This window comes from Stenella coeruleoalba (assembly GCF_951394435.1).
Source record: "Stenella coeruleoalba genome assembly, chromosome: 3".
Lineage (NCBI taxonomy): Eukaryota > Metazoa > Chordata > Mammalia > Artiodactyla > Delphinidae > Stenella > Stenella coeruleoalba.
The window spans coordinates 41,815,681-41,825,808 of NC_137148.1; the positions used below are offsets into that span (position 1 = coordinate 41,815,681).

The 10,128-nt window shown below is 42.9% G+C and overlaps 1 long non-coding RNA gene across 1 annotated transcript; it reads left to right on the forward strand.

Moving 5' to 3' along the window:
- Positions 1–1,900: 1,900 nt before the first annotated feature.
- Positions 1,901–4,693, forward strand: LOC307184285. Its single transcript, XR_013827688.1, has 3 exons — positions 1,901–2,333; positions 3,269–3,698; positions 3,855–4,693. It is a non-coding gene; the product is annotated as an uncharacterized lncRNA (long non-coding RNA).
- Positions 4,694–10,128: the final 5,435 nt, after the last annotated feature.

The following is a 10,128-nucleotide window of genomic DNA, read 5'->3' on the forward strand; positions in this document are numbered from 1 at the left end:
TATAATCTCTTCAAATATTTTCTCAGTCCCTTTCTTTTTCTCTTCTTCTTCTGGAACCCCTATAATTCGAATGTTGGTGCGTTTAATGTTGTCCCAGAGGTCTCTGAGACTGTCCTCAGTTCTTTTCATTCTTTTTACTTTATTCTGCTCTGCAGTAGTTACTTTCACTATTTTATCTTCCAGGTCACTTATTCGTTTTTCTGCCTCAGTTATTCTGCTATTGATCCCATCTAGAGTATTTTTAATTTCATTTATTGTGTTGTTCATCATTGTTTGTTTCATCTTTAATTCTTCTAGGTCCTTGTTAAATGTTTCTTGCATTTTGTCTATTCTATTTCCAAGATTTTGGATCATCTTTACTATCATTATTCTGAATTCATTTTCAGGTAGACTGCCTATTTCCTCTTCATTTGTTAGGTCTGGTGGGTTTTTATCTTGCTCCTTCATCTGCTGTGTGTTTTTCTGTCTTCTCATTTTGCTTATCTTACTGTGTTTGGGGTCTCCTTTTTGCTGGCAGCAGGTTCGTAGTTCCCGTTGATTTTGGTGTCTGTCCGCAGTGGCTAGGGTTGGTTCAGTGGGTTGTGTAGGCTTCCTGGTGGAGGGGACTAGTGCCTGTGTTCTGGTGGATGAGGCTGGATCTTGTCTTTTTGGTGGGCAGGTCCACATCTGGAGGTGTGTTTTGGGGTGTCTGTGGACTTATTATGATTTTAGGCAGCCTCTCTGCTAATGGGTGGGGTTGTGTTCCTGTCTTTCTAGTTGTTTGGCATAGGATGTCCAGCACTGTAGCTTGCTGGTCGTTGAGTGAAGCTGGGTGCTGGTGTTAAGATGGAGATCTCTGGGAGATTTTTGCCGTTTGATATTATGTGGAGCTGGGAGGTCTCTTGTGGACCACTGTCCTGAAGTTGGTTCTCCCACCTCAGAGGCACAGCACTGACTCCTGGCTCCAACACCAAGAGCCTTTCATCCACACGGCTCAGAATAAAAGGGAGAAAAAGTAGAAAGAAAGAAATAGTAGAAGAAAAAAGAAAGAAAGGAAGAAAGGAAGGAGGGAAGGAAGGGAAAAAAGAAAGAAAGAAGATAAAGTAAAATAAAATAAAGTAAGATAAAATATAATAAAGTTATTAAAATAAATAATTATTAAGAGAAAAAAAAGAAAAAAAAATTAAAAAAAAACGGACGGATAGAACCCTAGGACAAATGGTGGAAGAAAAGCTATACAGACAAAATCTCACACAGAAGCATACACATACACACTGACAAAAAGAGGAAAAGGGGAAAAAAAATCATAAATCTTGCTCTCAAAGTCCACCTCCTCAATTTGGGATGATTCGTTGTCTAAAGGAGGGAAGGAAGGAAAGAAAGAAAGAAAGAAAGAAAGAAGATAAAGTAAAATAAAATAAAGTTATTAAAATAAAAAATAATTATTAAGAAAAATTAAACAAAAAAAACAGACGGATAGAACCCTAGGACAAATGGTGGAAGCAAAGCTATACAGACGAAATCTCACACAGAAGCATACACATACACACTCACAAAAAGAGGAAAAGGGGAAAAAATCATAAATCTTGCTCTCAAAGTCCACCTTCTTAATTTGGGATGATTCATTGTCTATTCATGAATTCCACAGATGCAGGTACATCAAGTTGATTGTGGAGCTTTAATCCGCTGCTTCTGAGGCTGCTGGGAGAGATTTCCCTTTCTCTTCTTTGTTCTCACAGCTCCCAGGGGCTCAGCTTTGGATTTGGCCCCGCCTCTGCGTGTAGGTCCCCGGAGGGCGTTTGTTCTTCGCTCAGACAGGACGGCGTTAAAGGAGCCGCTGATTCGGGGGCGCTGGCTCAGTCAGGCCGGGGAGAGGGCGGGGCAAGGAGTGCGGGGCGAGCCTGCGGCGGCAGAAGTCAGCGTGACGCAGCAGCCTGAGGCGCGCCGTGCGTTCTCCTAAGGAAGTTGTTCCTGGATCCTGGGACCCTGGCAGTGGCGGGCTGGACAGGCTCCCCGGAAGGGGGGTGTGGAGAGTGACCTGTGCTCGCACACAGGCTTCTTGGTGGCGGCAGCAGCAGCCTTAGCATCTCATGCCCGTCTCTGGGGTCTGCGCTTTTAGCCGCGGCTCGCGCCCGTCTCTGGAGCTCCTTTAAGCGCACCAGGAAACAAAGAGGGAAGAAAAAGTCTCTTGCCTCTTCGGCAGGTCCCTCCCGGCTAGCCGTGGCGCACTAACCCCCTGCAGGCTATGTTCCCGCTGCCAACCCCAGTCCTTTCCCGGCGCTCCGACCGAAGCCCAAGCCTCAGCTCCCAGCCCCGCCCGCCCCGGCGGGTGAGCAGACAAGCCTCTCGGGCTGGTGAGTGCCGGTCGGCCCTGATCCTCTGTGTGGGAATCTCTCCGCTTTGCCCTCCGCACCCCTGTTGCTGTGCTCTCCTCCACGGCCCCGAAGCTTTCCCCCTCCGCCACCCATAGTCTCCGCCCGCGAAGGGGCTTCCTAGTGTGTGGAAACGTTTCCTTCTTCCCAGCTCCCTCCCACTGGTGCAGGTCTCGTCCCTGTTCTTTTGTCTCTGTTTATTCTTTTTTCTTTTGCCCTACCCAGGTACGTGGGGACTTTCTTGCCTTTTGGGAGGTCTGAGGTCTTCTGCCAGCCTTCAATAGGTGTTCTGTAGGAGTTGTTCCACGTGTAGATGTATTTCTGGTGTATGTGTGGGGAGGAAGGTGATCTCCGCGTCTTAGTCTCCCGCCATCTTCCCGGAAGCCCCTCTGCCATCTTGAATTGAGGTGCCGTGGGCAGCTCTTCTCCAGGCAGCCACGGAGCTGAGGTGTCAGGCTGGCGGTTAGGTGCTGGAAACTCTAATCTGACATGTTAGGTGCAAGGCCTCTGCACACGGTCCCCTATAGGCAAGTGAAACTAGACTAAGCACAAAAGAAGACTTTAGACCTTATCTTATTATCTATATTCCATCTTACTTTCCCTGGGGTCCCTAGTGGGCTTTGCCAGTGACACTTTACCTCTACCACCCCCTTCTGTTTCCTCATACCCTCTCGACAAAGTTTATTGTCAAACTTGTTGATCTTTTCAGAGTGTGTTATTCAAACTGGACTGATAAAAATGGTAATATGTATCCTTTATTATAAATGAGACCGTTAATTTTGAAAAGTCAGACAAAATCACTCCATTGTGATTTTAATTAAAGCAACCTGGTCAGACAGTGGTTTTCTCTTGGGGGCACCAGAGCCAAGTCTCTCTACAAGATGAATGATAGCTTGTCTCCCGTGTCCTTATTTTAGAACTATTTCTACAATTCCCGTCCAGTTATAGACACTGCCGGCATCTGAGTGGCCCACTCGCCCACTCTCATTAGAGCACCTCTGAAGAAGAAATGTTTGTACCCCAATAAGGCCCAGAGGTTCAAATCAATGAAGACGTGAGTGTCACAGGCGGGGTCTCCCGGGAAGCAAACTTGAACAGAGAGAGCAGTGTGTGGGCTGCTTCTGAAAGTGTGCTTGACACCTGCAGAAAGAAAGAGAAGAAATCAGGATTGAGCACCAGGAGAAGTTGAACTTCAATGCTGGATATCTCAATGGAAGACACAGTCAACCCTGCAGGGAGTTCTGAAGATGGAATCATATTCAGAGGGACCCCACGTTGGGGAAAGGAGGGAAAATACCTTATATCTCTTGTTGATTAGTCACTGGATATGGGCTGCCCAGGAAAAAGGTAAGACTCTGTGTGTGTGTGTGTGTGTGTGTGTGTGTGTGTGCGCGCACGCACGTGTAGGTCTCTCTTTGGCTGAGGCCATCCCTGTGGGGATGGCCAGCCAAAAGCAGTTTGTCTGCCGCACTCCCGGTAGGAATAATTCTTTCCGTCTTGAAGGGAGTGCTAAGTGGAGCACCACAGTGTCTACCACGCTGAATGATGTGGAAGTGAAGGAGTTATGGTAAAAGGATTGTGCCGTGAAAGCTGGTAGGATTGTTTCTTGCCTTTGAGGGAAATACAAAAGGAAGAATGCACTGAGAGTCAGGTAAGGTATTCCTTCACAAAGAACACTCTGTTGCTTATTTAGCACTGCTAGTGGATATTCTTGGCTTACCTGAACTGTAATCAAAAGGGTATAAATATTCTTATCCAAATCTAGATACCTAAAAAAAAAAGGGCAGGGGGTGGGGGATAGATAACCTATTCCTAGAGGACAGCTTTAGGACCCAAAGCGAGGCAGGGAGACACTCATCTTTCAGACAGTGTCTGGCCACTTTTACTTGAGCTAATCCAGGCTCATAAGTGGAGCAATTCGTGCAAATTTCTCAGTCTGTGTGTAGGTACATGAATATGTTGGAGGTGTTTGAATGCATTTTTTTTGTTTGTCCATTTGTTTTTTCTTTAAATTTATTTATTTATTTATTTTACTTTTGGCTGTGTTGGGTCTTCATTGCAGTGCGCGGGCTTCTCACTGCGGTGGCTTCTCTTGGTTTGGAGCACAGTCTCTAGGTGCACGGGCTTCAGTAGTTGTGACACACGGGCTCTAGAGTGCAGGTTCAGTAGTTGTAGTGCATGGGCTTAGTTGATCCACAGAATGTGGGATGTTCCCGGACCAGGGCTTGAACCCATGTCCCTTGCATTGTCAGGCAGATTCTTAACCACTGTGCCACCAGGGAAGCCCCTGTCCATTTGTTTTTACAAAAATTTGGTAGTGCTCTTGGCCTTTTTGTAGCTTTATTCCTTGGAGATCTATGTTTATTTTTTCTAAACATAAGAAACAACAGATATTTTATAGTGTGTATTTTAAAATTCTAATTTTGAAGTCTCTGTGGTCTTATTTCTGCTTATTCTCATTCCTGTTGTCTGGTTTATGTGACTGATCATATTTGACCATGTGCTGGTCATTGTACTTGAAATATAATTTAGGAATGATTGTTCAAGGCTGTGGTTCCTTGGACTATCTGGATGACCCAAACCTGGGTTGCAAATTCACACAACAGCTGGTGTACTTTTGGCTTTTCATTTGCCTGAGGGTACAGGCCTTTGGATCCCAGTTTAATATATTTGGGGAAGAAGTGAGACTCCCCAGTTCTGGTGGGCCCCAGGCTTTGACTTCTTCCTTTTGCTTTTTGAGGCCACCAAAACAGCACCTCAGCTTTGCGTGTGTCTTCATGTTTGATGGTTGCTGTTGGGTCAAAGTAGCTTCATGCGGTCAGTTTACCTCCCTGGATTTGCCTTCTAGATTTTTGCATATTAAGTCCTCACTATCTTGTTAGCTTTTAGGTTTTATTAGTTAAAAAAAGTAAAAAATTAATTTCACCCAGTTTTTCATTTATTTGTTTTGTTTGGGGTTTTTTTTAGTTGTTCTTATTGGAAGGGAGGAAACCTCTGGTGCTTCTTGTCTATGGCCAAAACCTGTGGCATTCTCTATGAGAATTCAAGGGAGATCAGGAGGCATCTTATTTAGTATCTCAAACTTTCAAGCTTATTTTGTTGGTTGAAGTTGAGTCAGATAGAATCATATATTAGCACTGCGTTGTTCTAAGGACTTAAAATAAATAAAAATTGAAAATTCTCATTAAACATGGATCTGATTTTCCATCTCAAATGTAACCACATAAATATAAGATGTTATATTAAATTATCATAATTTCTCTAAAACTAACAGAATGTGATACCCAAACTTTAAAAAATAAAGCTATAGAAATACATGCATCATCAATGACATTTTCATTTTTAAGTTATTTAGAATTTACTGGAGGTGGGATTAACTTTTGATAGGTTATTTGAGGATGAGAAAATTAAAAAGGAGAAGTCAAGTATTTTTTTCAGTGCAGAGAGGCAGTTATTTTTAGTGATAGGAAGAAAATTCAGGTCTTCCTTATAATTATAGAGCTAGCACATAGTAATTACATGAGAGAAACCTCTCATAGATAACGATGCAATCTAAGCCATCCAGTTTAGGGTAATTTTCCTTATTTAAAAAGTGCCAAACACAATTAATGTTGAATAACTTTCAAAAGAATAATGAAATTTCATTTCCCCCATTCAAGAAGACTCCAACCTAGAGACACAAGTTCCTCATTTCAGGAACTAGTTACCCACAAATGAACCCTTATGACATAAGTGAAACCTGAAACTCTTCAAGTGCTAGATTTATTTCCATGAGGTTGATGTAAACCAAAAAGATTCATTCTCTCAAAGGAATTGTTTCATCTCCCCTGCAATGCTGTGTCTTATAATAGAGTTATTATTAGCTTTGACCACAGTTACATCACTGGGACAGCCTCCCCACCTGCTCGGACCAAGAGTGATGTCCCTGTCTCTGGAATGCTGCTTGCACTTCCTCTTCATACCACTCAACTGACACTTAGCTTTGCTAAATGTTACTTAGCCTTTTATGTGCATGGCTATCTCCTCAAGGAGACCGAACCCTTGAAGGGCAAGGGCCCTGCCACACCAGGCCTTGTTATAGGTCCCTGAAGTGCCCAGTCCCAGCACCTTCTACACAAGATGCTCAATACATGTTTGTTGATGGTAATGATAATTCATATTGTGACTTGGGTGAGAAATGTATCTTATTCATTATGTTGCCTCAGCTCCTAGCACATTCCCTGGCCCAGAATAGAAACTCAAGAAAAGTTTACTGAATGAATGAACAAATAAATGAAGGGATGAGTCGTTAGATAAAAATCTGGTTAGAAACATACACACAGAGAATGGAGATCATCATGATCAGATTATTTTTCAGGCTTTCTTTTTTCTTTCTTTCTTTCTTTTTTTCTTCTTTTAGTTTACCATGAAAGGATAGACAAACTATGACATGATCAGTTTAATCAAGTACCATTAAATCCCACACCCCTTTTACTTGTCTCAGGCATATAGGGTATAAAAGTCAAGTGTCCTGACTCTCCCGCCAGTGCCATATATTTTGTTTTGTGAACAAACTGAGAAGTCCAGTGTCTGTGACATTCCTTCCCTGATCTTCTGCTCTACTTTAGAAGGAGAATGTGGGACTTCCCTGGTGGTCCAGTGGTAAAGACTCTGTGCTCCCAACGCAGGGGGCATGAGTTCGATCCCTAGTCTGGGAACTAAGATCCTGCATGTCACAGGGCGTGGCCAAAAAAAATAAAAATTAAAAATAGAAGGAGAATGTGACCCATTCCCTGGAATTTGGAGAAAACAGGACATTGGAAAACCCTATTTGACCATAACAAGAGACAAGTGTCAAAATGGTATAAAGGAATAGCTTTAAATATCACTCCTCTCATCTAAAAGTTAAGTGTATCACCACTGGGTTAGCACTGAATTGTTCCTTTGCTAGAATATTATTTTCTTTATTAGATGCATTATTCTCTAAGATTCCTTTTAGCTCAAAGATCAGTGTTTTTGTAGGGAGTATAGAGTTTGGAGTTTGATGATCTGAATGTCAAATTCTAGCTTCACTTTTCACAAAGTTGACTTTGAGCAAATCACGTAATCTGCTGACACCCCGACCCCTGCCCAGTTATTCCTGTGTAGACTGGGGTTTATAATTCCTGCCCTGTTTCTCATAGCATAACCATGAGACTCATTGGGGAAATGCATATGAAAATCCATTAAGTATTAAACTATTCAGGTATTAGACATTAATGATAGTTAAAGAAGATAAATATCTTCCCAAGAGACTCGAGACCAGCGGGCTGAGCATTTCCTGAAGGGTGTTTCAGAGAACATGATTTTTTTTTTCACAAACGGTAATAGCCATGACATGACAAAATCATTTCAAACAAGAATGGGAAATTCTATGCTAAACAAAAGTAAGCAAATTCTTTTATTGTAGGACTTAGCAGAGCTGTTAACGTGGTCATGTGCTTTGTGAATCTCTGAGCATTTCCCAGTGTAAATGGACAGGGTATCTTACAGGATTAGGATTCCACGGAGTACAACTTGGGGAGCAGTGAGCTAGTTCCTTGCCCAGACCAATCTCACACTAAGTCAGTGCTACTCCAAGTACCGAGAAATGTTTGTTCCCTGTCTGTGATGAGAAAAAGAGTTTATGAGAGAACATAAATCAACACATGCTTCCTTCATCAGGAAAGTCTTCCTACCGGAAAAAGAAAGTCAGTCAGCTGAGCACAGCTGATTTATTTTGGTGCAAGCTCCTCATCGGCTTGCATACCAGCAGTGGTCCTGTACTACTTTTTGAGGCATGGAGAAGGCTGGGAAGTGACTCTGGAGGGGAAAATGAAGGCGATCCAGAACAGTGTCACTTACTACCGAGCTCAGAAAGCAAATAGTTATAATATATAATAGCCAAGGCTCTTGGTTTCTGTTGGCCTCTCTTATCAAAACTTTTGCCAATCATTTTTCTTCTTTTCAGTGCTGTCATAGTACCAGAGTACCAACTTGCCTTTGGACTGAGATTCCCACTTTTTCCAGAATATAATTCTCAAGATGAAAAGAGAATGGGCACGTTTGCCACCATCAGCCTCATAAATCCACACACTAAAAATTATGTTAATCAGCACTATTTTAACTGAAAGGCCTCACTTATTTGATTTCTCTCTTATTTTTAGAGATAAATTTGATTTAATATTGTTTGCATATACTCAGACTCCCCATTAAACACACATCCCTGGTATAAACCTACTGATCTTGACTTGCCAGCTCCCTAAAAGCTCTTTGCCCTTGGGATTATCATGACATTATTCGGTTGAGGACACCCCATGGAAATAGTGTTCCCATTAAATGTCAGTTTGTAGGAGTGAGGCTGTGGTTTCAGGCCTTCGAGCAGTGAAACACCTGGATGCTCTGTGGAGAGCAAGGCTAAGTAACTGCTCTTTGTGTATAACCCACTAGAGCACTTATCACAGTTGGCGTGTTGCTTGGTTGGCGTGTCTGACTGGGAGCCACTCGAAAACAGATACTCTGTATTATCTCTGTTTTACTTCTATTGTCTCCTACGGTTACCAAATGAACATATGGTGACTTCCTAACAAACTGGCCCCAAATCCTATATCCCAATGAGTGTTTTCTTTTAAACAGGATTACCTTTGGAGGCAATGTAACGGTTCCAACAATACTGTCATTGCTGAAAGATCTTTGTCTGTGGCAACCTTTATCGGGCAGTCTTGATAGTAGGAAATATTTGTCTTTTGAAGATAGGTTTTTAGTTTTATTATTTTCCTTGATGGCTACCAAGCCTTGGAAGAAGTCATGCAGCTGAGACCATTTTGAGTCAAAAAAGAGTTGCAGGGGCTTCCCTATTGGGGCAGTGGATAAGACTCCATGCTCCCAATGCAGGGGGCCTGGGTTTGATCCCTGGTCAGGAAACTAGATCCCACATGCTGCAACTAAGTGTTCTCATGCCACAACTAAGGAACCTGCGTGCCGCAACTAAGGAGCTGGCGATCCGCAACTAAGGAGCCCTGGAGCCACAACTAAGGAGCCCACCTGCTGCAACTAAGACCCGGCACAACCAAATAAATAAATAAATATTTAAAAAAATAAGATAGCACTACAGTGTTGAAATAATAATTTAAAAAAGAGCTGATTTATAACATAATTGTATTGGTTTTGCTATGTGGCTGGGATATCATTTCAGGCTCAGCTGTAGAGGACAGAATCCACTCTTGCTAATTCAAGCAAGAAGTAATTCAGTACAGGGTGTAAAATGGAAGTTGGAAAACAAACTTCAGATTGTTTTTTCAAGAGTGACTCTCTAGGTCATGCCCTAGAACAAAGCTTCCAAGGGAGCGTCTATCTACCTTTGTTAAGATTGGGAAGATGCTGGCTCCAAAAGCACACCATCACTGCTGCCCTTAATGCCCTTGTGTTCCCTGATCAGGAAGCTTCCCCTACAGCTGCAGGTGCCGGTATTCTGCCACACCTGCTGTCATCAATACCAGCAACATGACTATGCCTTTGACACCAAAATACCATCTTCGCCTTTTGCAGAGGTAGAAAAGCCAAATGCCTTCATGACCCGGCTTGCCGACAGGAAGGGAAGGAGTGAGGCCTCCACCAGACTCCTGCCGTCACATCTTGTGTGTGTGCACCTAAGGCTGAGCCCAAACCATATCTGGAATGGGAGAACAGAAAAGTCCTTTCTAGATTATAGAGCCTGCAGTACACCAAGCTTCTAGAACAGAGCTCCTCAGGGTGTGGTCCTCCAACATCCTGCATCAGA